The following is a 15,044-nucleotide window of genomic DNA, read 5'->3' as shown; positions in this document are numbered from 1 at the left end:
ATCACCACCTGAGCTCCACCTCCTGTCAGATTGGTGGCATTGTTGGAGTCTCATAGGAGCACAAACCCTACTGTAAACAGCACATGCAAGGGAGCTGGGCTGCGTGCTCCTTATGAGAATCCAATGCCTGTTGATCTGTCACTGTCTCCCATCACCCCCAGAAGGGACCATCTAGTTTCAGGAAAACAAGCTCAGGGCTCCCACTGATTCTACATTACAGTAAGTTGTGTAAGTATTTCATTATATATTACAATGTAATAATAATAGAAGTAGGCCGGGCACAGTGGCTCATGCCTGTCATCCTAGCACTTTGGGAGGCTGAGGCAGGTGGATCACCTGAGGTCGGCAGTTCAAGACCAGCCTTGCCAACATGGTGAAACACCGTCTCTACTAAAGGCACAAAAACTGGCTGGACATGGTGGCAGGAACCTGTAATCCCAGCTACTTGGGAGGCCAAGGCAGGAGAATTACTTGAACCCAGGAGCAGAGGTTGCAGTGAGCCACGATCGTAGCATTTTGGGAGGCTGAAGTGGGTGGATCACCTGAAGTCAGCAGTTCGAGACCAGCCTGGCCCACTGGTGAAACCCCGCCTGTAATAAAAATACAAAAATTAGCTGGGTGTGGTGGTAGGAGCCTATAAGCTGAGCTACTTGGGAGGCTGAGGCAAAAGAATTGCTTGAACCCGGGAGGTGGAGGTTGCAGTGAGCTGAGATCATGTCCCTGCACTCCAGCCTGAGCAATAGAGCAAGATTCTGTCTTTAAAAAAAAAAGGCAAGCCAGTTACAATGGCTTATACCTATAATCCCAGAACTTTGGGAGGCCAAGGTGGAAAGATCACTTGAGGCTAGGAGTTCCAGGTAAATCTGGGCAATATAGCAAGACCCCATCTCTACAAAACATTTTTTAAAAATTAGCCAGGCACAGTGGCATGTGCCTGTAGTCTCAGCTACTCAGGAGGCTGAGGCAAGAGGATTGCTGGAGCCTAGGAAGTGGAGGCTGCAGTGAGCCATGCTTGTGCCACTGCTCTCCAGCCTGGGTGACAGAGTGAGACCCTGTCTCTCTCAAAAAAAAAAATTCAGAGTAGAGAAGGGTATGAATTGTAAGTTCAAGCATGCCACCTCCCAAATTTCCTTCAGAAGTGTTGTTGCACACCCCAAGAAATCTGCATTCATTTCCCAGCACTGCCTTAACAAAGTACCCTAAACTGTGGCTTCAGCCACAGAGATTTATTCTCACAGTTCTTGAGGCCAGGAGTCTGAAATCAAGATATTTTTTATTGTTTGTTTTCCCTGTGAAGGCTGTGAGGGAGGGTCTGTCCCAGGTCTCGCTCCTGGATTCTCAGAGCCTCCAGAGTTCCTTGGCTTGTAGGTGGTCTTCTGTCTCTGTCTTGACATTGTCTTCCCTTTGTAGGTGTCTTTGTCTACACATCCCCTTTTTATAAGGACACCAGGCACACAGGATTAGGATTCACCCTCATTATCTCAGCTTAGCTTGATCACATGTGAAGAGCCTATTTCCAAGTAAGGTCACATCCACAGACCTTGCAGTGTAGGGCTTCAGCGTCTTTCAGGGAGACACAGGACAATGCATAACGCTATAGATTTGCAAATATTTTTAGTTTGAGTTTCTGGGTTTTATTTTTTCTTTTTCGCGTCAGATGGGTGATGTGATGATACCATAACAAGTTTTGAGGAAGGCACGTATCATAAAATAGCATTAAAACCCAATCGTCATGCTTAGGTTTTGGTTTTTTAATTTTAATTTTTCTTGAGGCAGGGTCTTGTTCCATTACTCAGCTGAAGGGCAGTGGTGCAAACATGGCTCACTGCAGCCTCGACCTCCTGGCTCCAGCGATCTTCCCATCTCAGCCTCCCAAAGTGCTAGGATTACAGGAATGAGCCACCACCCCTGGCTGTTCCCTATTTTTTGTTTGTACGTTGTTCTTTTTACTCAAAAATACACCTTTGCAGCTGGGCGTGCTGGCTCATGCCTGTAATCGTCAGCACTTTGGGAGGCTGAGGCAGGTGGATCACTTGAGGTCAGGTGTTCAAGACCAGCTTGGCTAACATGATGTAATGCCTTCTCTACTAAAAATACAAAAATAAGCTGGGCGTGGTCGTGCATGCCTATAATCCCAGTGACTCGGGAAGCTTAGGGAGGAGAACCACTTGAACCCTGGAGGCAGAGGTTGTAGTGAGCCAAGTTCATACTACTGTGCTCCAGACTGGGTGGCAGAGTGAGACTCTGACTCAAAAAAAAAAAAAAAAAAGAAATATACACACACACACACACACACACACACACACACACATAATACACATACACACACACACACACAAACACCTTGGCAATCTTTTTATATATCAGCATTCGCTGGTACAATTTAAATTCTATGGTAGATTTCATTTAGAGTAATACAATCTAAATACTATTCTATTAAGTTCTACAACTAAAAAAAAACAGGCAATGCATTTAAATGATTCAAAGTTCAAAAACTATGAAAGAGTATAGAACTGAGTCTCCCATATGGCAGCCAGTGGCATATGTGTTTATTGAAATCTAAGTGAGGCCGGATATGGTGGCTCATGCCTGTAATCCCAGCACTTTGGGGGCCAAGTCAGGTGGCTCACCTGAGGTCAGGAGTTTGAGAGCAGCCTGACCCACATGGTGAAACCCCATCTCTACTAAAAACACAAAAAGTAGCCAGATGTGATGGTGAGCTCCTGTAACCCTATGTACTTGGGAAGCTGAGGCAGGAGGACTGCTTGAACCTGGGGGACAGAGGTTGCGGTGAGCCAAGATCATGCAGCTTCACTCCAGCCTGGGCAACGGAGCTAGACTCCATCCCAAAAAAGAAAAAAAAAAAAACATCTAAATGAATTAACATTAAAGAAAATGAAGGATTTGGTTCTTTGGCTGCGTGTGCCGTATTTCAGGTGCTCCACAGCTGCAGATGGCCCAGAAACACAGTCTTCATTGCAAAAAGTTCTATTGGCTGATGCTGGTGCAGCCTTAAAGCCGCTCTCCCACCCCCCCTCAAAGCCAACCACTGTTAGGGTTTTTTTTGGTGATTCCTTTCCGAGATTATCTGTGCACACAATCAGCATGTGGAGTTAATATATCCACCTAAAAAAAATCAGTGTCTCCCGTATAGTGCAAATGACCATGTCCATGGAATGGAATGTATTCAGCTAGGTTAATAATGAAGTGCTCTTGAGCTTTTCCCAGGTTTCCTCTCTTACAATTATTCTATGGTGAACACCATTCTCTCTGCAGAGTAAATTCTTAACAGTGAAATTCCCTGGTCACAAGGTTTATATGTTTTTCTCATTTCTTTTCTTTTTTCTTCCTTTCTTTTTTCTTTTCTTTCCTTTCTCTCTGTCTCTCTATTCCCTCTTTTTTCCTCTTCCTCTTTTCTTCCCTTTCTCCCCTCTCTTCCCCTGCCTTTTCTCTCCCCCACTTTCCTCTTTCTTTTACAAGGTCTTCTATGCAATGGCATGATCCTAAATCACTGCAGCCTTGAACCCCTGGGCCCAAGTGATCCTCTTGCCTCAGTCTCCCAGGTAGCTGGGGCTAAGGTCTGTGCCATCATGCCCTTCCATTTTTTTCTTTTCTTTCTTTTTTTTTTTGGAGATGGGTCTTACTATGTTGTCCAGGATCATTTTCATCTTAGTAGGTACTTTTCAAGGGTTCTTACCCAAGGGTACCTGGATAGAACTTAGTCACTTGAAGCCCTTGTCATTGTGTTGAAGTTGTGTGTCTGTCTCCTCCATCCTGGGGAGAAGATTTAAAACTTCTATCCCCGGCTGGGCATGGTGGCTCAAGCCTGTAATCCCAGCACTTTGGGAGGCCAAGGCGGGTGGATCACGAGGTCAAGAGATCGAGACCATCCTGGTCAACACGGTGAAACCCCGTCTCTACTAAAAATACAAAAAATTAGCTGGGCATGGTGGCGCATGCCTGTAATCCCAGCTACTCAGGAGGCTGAGGCAGGAGAATTGCCTGAACCCAGGAGGCAGAGGTTGCGGTGAGCCGAGATTGCGCCATTGCACTCCAGCCTGGGTAACGAGAGCGAAACTCCATCTCCCAAAAAAAAAAAAAAAAAAAAAAACAACTTCTATCCCCTTTTCAAGCAGATCGGTGACTTCAAAAAGTGTACAAATGTTGAGAGGTGAGGCAGGAGGATCACATGAAGTCAGGAATTTGGGACCAGGCTGGCCAATAAGGTGAAACCCTGTCTCTACCAAAAATACAAAACTTACCTGGGCGTGGTGGTGCACGCCTGTAGGCTCAGCTTCTCAGGTGGCTGAGGCAGGCGAATTGCTTGAATCTGGAAGGTGGAGGTTGCAGTGAGTGGAGATTGCACCACTGCACTCCAGCCAGGGTACAACTAGCAGCTTTAGACTTGATCCTGCCAGGCATGACCACTGGGCATGTTCAGCAGTGGATTTTCCAATTCTGCCTCAGTTTCCAGTGTATTCTCAGAGGGCTGGAGTGGAGCACTGAAGCCGGGGCTGGATGTCTTGCTGCATAAATACTCTCTCCACTTCCACCTGTGCCATCAGCTTGGTGGGGAGAAGACCCATGTCAGGGGAGAGCCGTCTTCCTCCTAAAGCCCCATCTGTCTGATGGCTGAGACTTTTGCCTCGTTTCCAGAACTCCCAGCGGCCCTTGAACGTCTTGTTATTTGCTAAATGTGCAAGCACAGATTGCCTGTACTTCCCCTCGGACCTTCCTGCCACTCCCTATAGATCTGTCTGAAGCCTGGAAATGTTTATTTGCCTTTGGAGAAATTCTAGTTCCATCTGCCCCAGACTCATCAAAATTACAGTAACAGTCTGTGCTCTGTAACTTTCTGGAGGCTGTTCCAGCAGATGGGAGGTGCCTTCTTCAAGTCCTCTTTGTAACCCCATACAAGATGAGGAAACTGCAGCAGATGAGCTCATGAATACAAAGTGCCAGAGCTTGGTTTCAACCTTGAATCCCTGGGCCCAGGGGTTCGAGGCTTGGGTTCCACCTTAAAGTTTGTGGGATTTAAGGTTGGTGTGGGAAGTGTTCTGTTTGGCACTCCCTACCCCGGGCTGTGGGGGTTGGGTCCTGGGTTGCCTGGAGAGCCCCAGTTTATGCCTGTTGACCTGACCCATTTGTGACTGGTTTTTTCTTGAACTGCAAAGTGTTGAGGTTTGGGACAGAAATTCTGTGCTCACCCTGTTCGCGTGCACCCTGAGGAAGCTCTGACACCATTGGACAGCCTCTGATACACACTGGATAAAGCCGGTGCTAGGATGTGCCTGTCAGCAGGAAGAGCTGTGAGCATCTACATCCACATGTAGACATATTTGTACACATACATTCATATACACACATCCATATATATACATGTCTTTACACACATCCACACACACATCTGTATACCCACACATTCATACACATGTCTACATATAGACACATCCATGTACACATCACTGTACACACACATCCGTATCCACACATTTGTACACACATATCTGTGTATTTCTGTATATCTGTATACATACACATCTACACACATCTGTGTACAAATACACCCGTACACAGATGCATACACATTTGTACACACACATCTGCACACAAGTCAGTGGGGATCAGGGAAACACAGCGTTAAGTAGTGATGGTCTGGTAATAGCGAGCATTGTTTTGACATCTTTTGGGTGAACTGACTAGCTAGTGGCTATCAGAGGGGTGTGTGGGGTATGTCTGCAGGTTGGCGGGGCCATCAAACATGGTATTTGTAGTTGCTCATGGGTTTTCTAGAGGATCTCCCGTGTGGGGCCTTGGAGTGTAGTGAGCTGTCCCTGTGGCCCACCTGCCAGTATCTGCACCAGTGACCAACAAAGCTCTGGCTTCACGGGCCTCAAGGACTTTGGATTGTACTGTAAGAAACGCTAGTGTGTCATAATTGGACGTGTCTGGTCACCACATGGAGATCCGTTGCCAGCGACAGGATGAGCCATCTCTCCAGGAGAGCCAGGAGGATGTTGCAGTCAGACAGGCTTGATAACCAGGGCTGGAGCTGGTGTGCAGCAGAGGTGGCAGATGGGGTTGACTCTAGTCACATTCCATAGCAATGGTCGACTGAGTTCCTGATGGAGCCAATGAGGGGGTTGTCAAGGAGAGAAGACGATTTCTTTGTGTTTATGTCTGAGTTTATAACACAGGTTTCTAATTTTGAGAAATCTGGAGTTTAAAAAATTGGGGAAGGGCTGGGCATAGTGGTTCATACCTGTAATCTCAGCACTTTGGGAGGCCAAGGCGGGCTGATCACTTGGGCTCAGGAGTTTGAGACCAGCCTCGCCAACATGGTGAAACCCCATCTCTACTAAAAATAGAAAAATTATCTGGGCACTGTGGTGTGCATCTGTCATCCCAGCTACTTGGGAGGCTGAGGCAGGAGAATCATTTGAACCCCGGAAGCGAAGGTTGCAGTGAACCTGGATCCTGCCACTGCACTCCAGCCTGCATGACAGAGTGAGACTCTGTCTCAAGAAAAATTGTAAATTGGGGAAGGATCGGCATAGAAAGCCATTAGCTGGACTGTCTCCTGCCCCCTCTCCAGTCCCAGCTTGTGTGATCATGGCTGGGCTTGCTGGCCAAGCATGTGATTCCAGGTGACACCACGGCCTTTTCAGGGCTAGAGAGACCTGCAACCACCCATGGTCAGCAAGCCTGAGTGGTTCCAGGTGCAGCTGGAGATGAAACTGGTGATGGGGGCAGCCCTGTCATCTTTACAGGGAAACTCACATGGCAGGCGGGCAGCAAGCTGGCCTCTCTGCATCGCTGAGCCATCTGCTGAGTGGCCAGGCCCATGTGACAGGAGATGAAACCCCTTGTGCCCTGCCTCGTCCGTGGCCAGGCTAGGGTGTGGGCCAAATGCCTCCTGATGGTCCTCATCACCCCAGCCTCTCAATATCAACATCCCATCCAAGGAGAGACACAGGCTCAGTGTGAGCCCCCAGAACCTCCCCCGACTTCCAACTGCCCCCACAAACCTTAAAATAGCAGCTTTTGGGCTTTTTATTCTCACCCACAATAAGAAACACATGTAACATTTTGACCTAAAATACATGGGGCATTTAAAACACACACACAGGCTGAGCAGGTGCTGGCCTGTGCCAGAGCTGGGTGGTGGCGCCTGGGTGTGCCACTTATGGGTTCTGAAAGATTCCAAGGTAAGGACAGGAGCTGGGGCTGGGGGCACTTGGAGCGGTGGCTGTTGACCCCCTCATGTGGGTGTTTGGGAGTCATAACAGCTGGCCCATTTCCACCTGTGTGTTCTGGATGACCTTCAGTGTTGCAGAAGCAGAAGTTTCAGAAGGTGAAATTTACCCAACAACCCATGATGTGTGGTTAATTCTTTTGTCATCTGTCCTATTTGATTTTGTTTCATTCTACTTTTTTTTTTTTTTTTTTGAGACAGGGTCTCACAGTATTATTGGGACTGGATACAATGGTGCAATCTTGGCTCATCACGGCCTCTGTCTCCTGGGTTCAAGCTATTCTCCTGCCTCAGCCTCTCGAGTAGCTGGGATTACAGGTGTCCACCACCACATCTATCTATCTATCTATCTATCTATCTATCTATCTATCTATTTATTTGTATTTTTGTAGAGAGGGGGTTTCACTATGTTGGCCAGACTGGTCTCAAACTTCTGACCTCAGGAAATCTGCCTGCCTTGGCCTCCCAAAGTGCTAGGATTACAGGCATGAGACACTGTGCCCAGCCTCATTCTACTTTATTCTTGGGCCAAGCACAGTGTCTTATGCCTATAATCCCAGAACTTTGGGAATCCAAGGCAAGAGAATTGCTTGAGTCCAGGAGTTCAAGACCAGCCTGGACAACATAGTGAGACTTCTGTTTCTACCAAAAAAAAAACACACACACACACATACACACACACACACAAATTAGCCAAGGTGGTGGCACATGTCTGTAGTACCAGCTACTTGGGAGGCAGAGGTAGGAGGATTGATCGAGCCTGGGAGGTAAAGGCTGCAGTGAGCCGTGATCAGGCCTGTCTGTGGGCTGTTGTGCAGGGCACAGGTGTTGACTCTTCAAGGAGCCCCCCAACCCCAAGGCCCCTGGCGTATCCCGAGTCCCCTCTTTGCCTGGGGCTGGGGGTGTTGGTCCCTGGGGGCTGACCCTTTCACTTGTGTGCTCTATGTCCCTGCAGCACTGCTGGAAAGGAAGGAGGAGGATGGACGGTGGGTGGCCACCCTGGATGCCGAGGTGTTCATGCCATGGCTGGCGGGGCTGCGTGCCTTTGCCCTGCTGCAGCAGTGGGGCTGGCTCTGCACCAACTCCCTGAGGATCCAGTACAGCCTCCTGGGTAAGGCACTGCATGCCTGGCTGCGGGGCAGGTGGAGGTGGCAGGGCCTGCCCTGTTTCCTAGGACTGCGGCTCTGTGAGCTAAGATAAGCTGTCACCACAGGATTTTCCATTAGTCATTCTGTGGGCTCTGAGTAGGACTTAGTACCTGCTCATTAAAAAAAAAAAAAAAAAAAAAGGTGTGTCTGTTGAGGGGACATTCATCCATCTCTTAAGACCTCCCCATGGACAGGTTCTAATGGAGTGACAGGTGAAGAAGAGCACAGGGCTGGGAGGACACAGCTGAGGCCAGGCTGGGCTGGGCCCTCCTCCTTTTGGAGCCGTGGTGGAAGGCTGCCTGGCAGAGGAGGGCAGGGATCCCTTGATTGATCCTCACAGCTCAGGCAAAGCAGCCAGTGCACCAGTGCAGCACTGTCCAGAGGCTGCAGACAGAGAGTGGCTTAGATGGTGCCTACAGGCTGGAGCTGGGCCATGAGCTCCACTGCACACAGATCCTGACCTTCAGCCACAAAGTGGGTGCCCAGGCCAGGTGGGATGTCCAGAGAGAGCACCAGAGTCTGGCAAGTGGTGATCTGAGTACCCTGAGCTCATCCCCAAAGAGATGAACTTGCTCTCAACAGCATAGCCATATAGGAATGGATCCAGGGCTGGCACAAGGCCAGTCGTAGTGGCTCACGCTTGTAATTCCAGCACTTTGGGAGGCTGAGGTGGGCGGATCACGAGGTCAGGAGTTCAAGACCAGCCTGGCCAACATGGTGAAACCCTATCTCTACTAAAAATACAAAAATTAGCCAGGCGTAGTGGCGGGTGTCTGTAATCCCAGCTTCTCCGGAGGCTGAGGCAGGAGAATCGCTTGAACTGGAGGCGAGCTATAGGAAGCACTGGGACAAGAGCAGCAACAAGGGGCATCTCTGTGTCAGCCAGACCTTCAAGAATGACTCGGGGCCCACCCTGAGCAATCACTTCATGGAGGTAAGCCTGGCCACTGCAGCAGAGTCGTGCCCTGTGAGTCCAGCGTAGATGGTAGGAGTTAGGGAGTCCCTCATGGCCCCCTGGCCCTGGCTGTAAGGATGCAGAAACGCTTGTCACAGTGCCAAGGACTGGAAGGAGGGAAACACAGATTTCCAACTGTAAAAATGCATTTTGGAAACAGCAGTTCACTTTTAGTTTTTCCTGGAGTGGAGGTTCTTTTGCTGAGTTAGGAATGATGGCGTGCTCAGCAGCTGAACAGGTGGTAGTTCTTCTACAGCATGCATTTAACCTTGTAAAGTTTTTTTTCCCTTTTCACATCCAGTCCTGCAAATGGTGGTGGTTTCTCTTTTTTTGAGATGGAGTCTCGCTGTGTCACCAGGCAGGAGCGCAGTGGCATTGCAGCTCCAGTGGATCTCGGCTCACTGCAACCTCTGCCTCCGTATTCAAGCGATTCTCCTGCCTTAGCCTCCCAAGTAGCTGGGACTATAGGCATGCACCACAGTGCCTTGCTTATTTTAGTATTTTTAGTAGCGATAGGGTTTCACCATTTTGGCCAGGATGGTCTTGATCTCTTGACCTCGTGATCCACTGGCCTCAGCCTCCCAAAGTGCTGGGATTATAAGTGTGAGCCACCGCACCTGACCCAACCTTCTTTTTTTCATGGGCTTCTGTCTTATTCTTACAAGGTCTCCAAGCTAATATCCCTTATGCCTGCTGCCTCAGTTTCTTCAGTCTTCTGCCTGCTTTTGAGTGGACAGCCTTGTTTCTGTGAAGCTCACTGCCACAGGGTCTCTTTCTGGTTCCACGATGAGCTCTTTGTGGCCGTGTGGTCATTAAATGCTCACAGCCACTGCCCCGACTGCCCTCCTGGCAGGACTAGGAATTTCTGGCCTCTCCAACATCTGGGGCTAAGACCTTGCCCAATGCCAGGGTGGGTGTCCCTTTGACTGGCTATTGAATGTCACCTCCATATCCTCTATGCTGTGCCAGAGTCCCATGACCACCCACAGGGCAGTGAATTTGGAAGAGTGCTCCAGGACTTGGTACACTGTGCTGTTCATGGCTGTGATTGACTACAGTGAGAGGAGGCAGGAGTGTCGGCACAGGGAAGGGGGCTGGGGTGGAGTCCAGGAGGAACCAGGGCCAGCACCCAGTGTCCTCTCCCAGTCCCTGCACCTTCACACTTCACCCAGGGTGTTTAGTGGGGCTGCCTAATTGGCAAGTGCTGCTTGGCTCAGTGCACACTGTCAGACTCCTAGGAGGCAAGCAGGGGTCCGGCATAAACCACGTTTGTACAAACAGTTCAGGTGCAGAGAGCCTCGTATCACTTCTAGGATTGGTGGGAACCCTCCCCCAATCCAAGTTCCCAGACAACTTATGAGCAGGCCATGCAGAGGTGGCTCGGTTCTGCCGTGACATCTCGCCTGTAATCTTCAGTGCCTTCTGCTCTATTCCTTTTCCCCTACTCCCCCCCTCCCCCAGCATCTTAATCCCAGCAACAGGCCGCCCTATCTCCTAGAGGCCTGGGCTGAGCCTCTGAGCTGCCCGGAGTCCTCATGGTGGGTGGTGGCTGCCCGTTGCAGGGCCCCTGGCCAGGCTGAAGAACGCCTTCCTGGAAATGATGTTGCAGCCCCTGGAGGAAGTGTGGTGGGAGTGGGCAGAGGAGGCCATGTGGTGGCTGCTGATCTGGGTGCCCAGGATGCCAGGCAACGGGGATCCCAGGCCCATCAGGATGGCCCTGGGGGCCGTGAAAGTCACCCTAGAGCTGGAGAGAGAGAGCAAGGATGGGGCATGGCTGGCAGTTAAGGACGACCGAGACAGTTCTCACTGTCCCCTCCCTCTCCAGGTGGCCCACCAGATACTGTCCTGGGCTGAGGCCACGTTCTCACGGGCACTGAAGAGGCTCTGCAAACCCTGCTGGACCTGTATGACCTCGTAACCAGGTAACGCAGGGTTGGGAGTGGTGCATCGGCATTCCTACCACATATCAGGCGCAATTCTGAATGCTTCGACACCCTCTGACTCACTGACTACTCTGACTGCCCTACATAAAGCCTTCTTCACTCCCCATTTCACAGGAGAGGAAGCTGGGGCTTCTTCCTCACTCCACAGAGACCTCGTGAGCATGGTCTCAGTGCAGGCAGGATTTTAGGAGCTGCTGCGGAGGACCACAGTGGGCGAGGCTGACCCCTGCCTTCAGGAAGCTCAGTTTTACTCAGAGACAGACACGAAGCACAAGAAATCTACAACATGGTGTGCACCACTCCCTGCAGAGAGCCTCAGAGTCACCTCTTAAGCAGGCCATTCTGCTCTGTCACATTTCCTTGCTTTTGTTTTGTAATCATCTTTTTTTTTGAGATGGAGTCTCGCTCTGTCTCAGTGGTGTGATCTCAGCTTATCGCAACCTCTGCCTCCTATGTTCAAGTGATTCTCCTGCCTCAGCCCTCCCAGTTGCTGGGACTACATGTGTGTGCATCTGGCTAATTTTTTTTGTGTGTGTGTTTTTAGTAGAGACAGGGTTTTGCCACTCCTGGCTGGTCTCAAACTCCTGACCTTCAGTGATGCAACCCCTTTGGCTTTCCAAAGTGTTGGCATTACAGGTATGAGCCACCACTCCTGGCCTGTTTTGTAATCTTTTAAACACATAAAAGTCTTTCTTTCTTGCAGGCCGTGCAGAAGCTGACCACAGGCTGGGTGTGGCCCACTGCCCATCATTTACCACCACTGAGCCATACATTAGGTGGCAAATGCTAGAGAAGGAGCATTGTTGTGGTGGGTGGGGGATCCTATGGTGTGGCCATGGCCAGCTTTGAGGAGAAGGCACAGTTTGAGCAAGAGCCATGGGGCCAGTATGAGAACAGAGCTCCAGGTGGGGTCACCACTGCACAGAGGCCCGGGAGAGGGATGTGCCCGGCCTGTTTTTGAGATGGAGTCTCATGCTCTGTCACCCAGGCTGGAGTGCTATAGTGTGATCTCAGCTCACTGCAACCTCTGCCTCTCAAATTCAAGTGATTCTCCTGCCTCAGCCTCCCAAGTAGCTGGGATTACAAGCATTCACCACCATACCCGGCTAATTTTTGTATGGTTAGTAGAGATGGGGTTTCACTATATTAGCCAGGCTGGTCTCAGAATCCTGGGCTCCAGAGCCTCGGTGCTGGGATTACGGACATGAGCCACCTTGCCTGGCCTGTTTGAATAGGAAGGTGGTGGGGCTGATGCAACTGGGAGGGACTGGGAGGTTCCAAGGTTGGGGGGGGTGAAGGGAGGACTCTGGCTTTTGCTCTGACCTAGGAAGGTTATGATCACCCTTTCACTTCAAAAGGCCCCTTTGGTCCCTGTATTGAGAACACGGGGGTGGTGGATAGAAGCGGGGAGCCCAGTCTAGAGCAGGGGCCTGGGGACCAAATATCCTTTTCCCTCACAGCCATGAGGCCCACCAGGAACCGGGCTCCAGGCAAGGGGGCCACCCCTTCTTCCGTGCTGGTGGCCTTGCAGAGCATGTGGACTCCGGCTCTGCCTCTTACTGGGATTCCTCTGCATCGGGGCTGTGTGCCTCAGTTTCCCCAGCTGTAGAATAGGGACTAAACCCTCATCACGGGGAAAAGGCTCCATGTAACACAAGTTCCTGCTCCTGCCGCCTTGTGGTCAGAATGTAGACTGAGGAAGGGAAGAGCTCCCAGGACGGGGCTTTGGCTTGGTTGAAGAATCACCTCTCTGGTTATTTGCCTTCCTGGTGAGTGGGATCTGGTGGGGGTGCCAAAAATATGGATTCAACTGGCAGCGAGGGTGTTGAAGCTGCTTCCTGCCCCCAGCTGCAGGGCCTCTGGGCTCCCTAAAAGGTAAGTGAGGCTACCTGCCCCTCCCCTCACCAGCCCATCAACAACAGAGTGTGCAATGTTCCTCTTCTCACTCCACCCCGCTGTGAGCCAAGATCTCCCTGATCATTCAGATCTCACAGGCTTGACTCGACTCTACATATTGAGAAAGTTCCAGTCCTCCCCTCAACTGTAGAAATTTCCTAGACCTGTTGGTCGGGCACACTGGCTCATGCCTTTAATCTCAGCACTTTGGGCAGATCACTTGAGGTCAGGAGTTCGAGACCAGCCTAGCCAACATGGTGAAACCCTGAGTCTACTAAAAATTCAAAAATTAGCCAGGCATGGCAGTGAATGCATAGTTCCAGCTACTCTGGAGGCTGAGACAGGAGAATCACTTAAACCCAGGAGGCAGAGGTCACAGGGAGTTGAGATCGTACCACTATACCCGAGCTTGGGAAACAGAATGAGATTCTGTCTCGAAAAACAAAACAATTTCCTACACCTTCCAGCCCCTGTCCTTGGCATTCGCACACACAGGCCCATGCTGTCCAAGACCCAAGGGGCGGATCAGGCATGACATCAGACATCTGTGTCCTCAAAATAGGGCAGCTTGTTTCTGTCCCGGCCTCACCCCCCACCTCCGCTGTCATGCCAGCCTCTGTCCTCCTCCACCTCATTATGGGATTTCCTAGAACAAGGACCGCCCCTCCCTGAGAGGCACCCTAATGCTCTCCATGGTAGAGCTCTTCCTGCGGGCCTGTGAGCTCCCCCTCTGCGGCCAAAAGAAGCAAGGCTCGGCTAGGCATAGTGACTTGTCCTGTGTTCCCTCTAGGAACTACTCAGTGATGGCGACGTTGCCACTGCTGCCTCGGTGGAATGAGCCCCTGGACCAGGCCCGGGTGACCAGCTACCTGGTGGAGTACAAGCTGCTATGGCCGCTCCAAGAGCTGTCCAGAGCCAACTTGCTGGCCGAGTTTTATCAGATCAGATGCCGCCTGCTGCAGGGTCTCTGGGAGTGTGAGTCTTGCCCCGGGCTGTGCCACCCTCCTCCCTGGGAGCCACCTGCCCTGTGGGCACAGCAGCAGGGCCATGCAGGGGCAGGTACTGTGGGGGCACAGGGAAGCCTGCAGAGGCTCATGGCATCACAGTGCCAGGCCCAGAACTTATTGGACTTCCCAAGGTCCTATGGGACTAGGGCTGAGGCGGCACATCCTGCTTTTCTCCAGATTATAAGGCCTGGCCCAGCAGTGCAGCCAAGGGCGGTGCTGGGATGACCAGCTCTGGGCTCCTGGGGAGCTTGTGTGTGGCTCAGGTGAGTCTGCTAACCTCTGTGGACTCAGCTGCTTCCACTGTGAAATGCAGGTAGACACGTGGCTCACTCACATGGGTAAGGGGCATGTACAGTTCTTAATGCATGAGGGAGCCCCTCAGGTCCATGGGGGAGCCATGGTACCCAGGCTTGGCAAGGAGCGGTTTATCTGTGTGGGACTCACACGGAGGCCTACGGCTCCCTAGAAGTGTGTGTATAGTCAGGTCTAAGCAGCACGCTGATCTTGTAGAAAACAGCCTGGTCTTCAAGTTCTGTCCATGGGCTTCTTTGTGCCCCTCAGTTCTGACAGCTGACCACAGGGCTGGTAGTGCCTCCCTTGGGATGCTGGCCCTGGCCATCAGGTGTCTGGCTGTGCACGATGGATGGTGCTTTCCCACCACGGGCATGAGCACCCCCAAGGCACAGCTCAGGGGCAGCGCTGGCTGGACTGGTCAGAACTGCTCCTTCACAGGCCATCTCTTCCCTACCCTGAACAGGGCAGGTCTGCAGGACACCACTGTCATGTTTGAGGGAGCCATTGGTGATCCACTTAAACAGTCAATGCCCCCCCCCCCCCCCC

General features: G+C 51.1%; 1 pseudogene; it reads right to left on the bottom strand.

Moving 5' to 3' along the window:
* Nucleotides 1-1,651: 1,651 nt before the first annotated feature.
* LOC116543595 lies at nt 1,652-1,749 on the bottom strand (annotated as a pseudogene).
* Nucleotides 1,750-15,044: the final 13,295 nt, after the last annotated feature.

The sequence above is a fragment of the Sapajus apella genome, unplaced genomic scaffold, assembly GCF_009761245.1.
Source record: "Sapajus apella isolate SASKATOON/1434 unplaced genomic scaffold, GSC_monkey_1.0 scaffold190, whole genome shotgun sequence".
NCBI lineage: Eukaryota > Metazoa > Chordata > Mammalia > Primates > Cebidae > Sapajus > Sapajus apella.
Note: the sequence above shows the minus strand (reverse complement) of the source record. Positions and strands in the feature narration are given on the sequence as shown.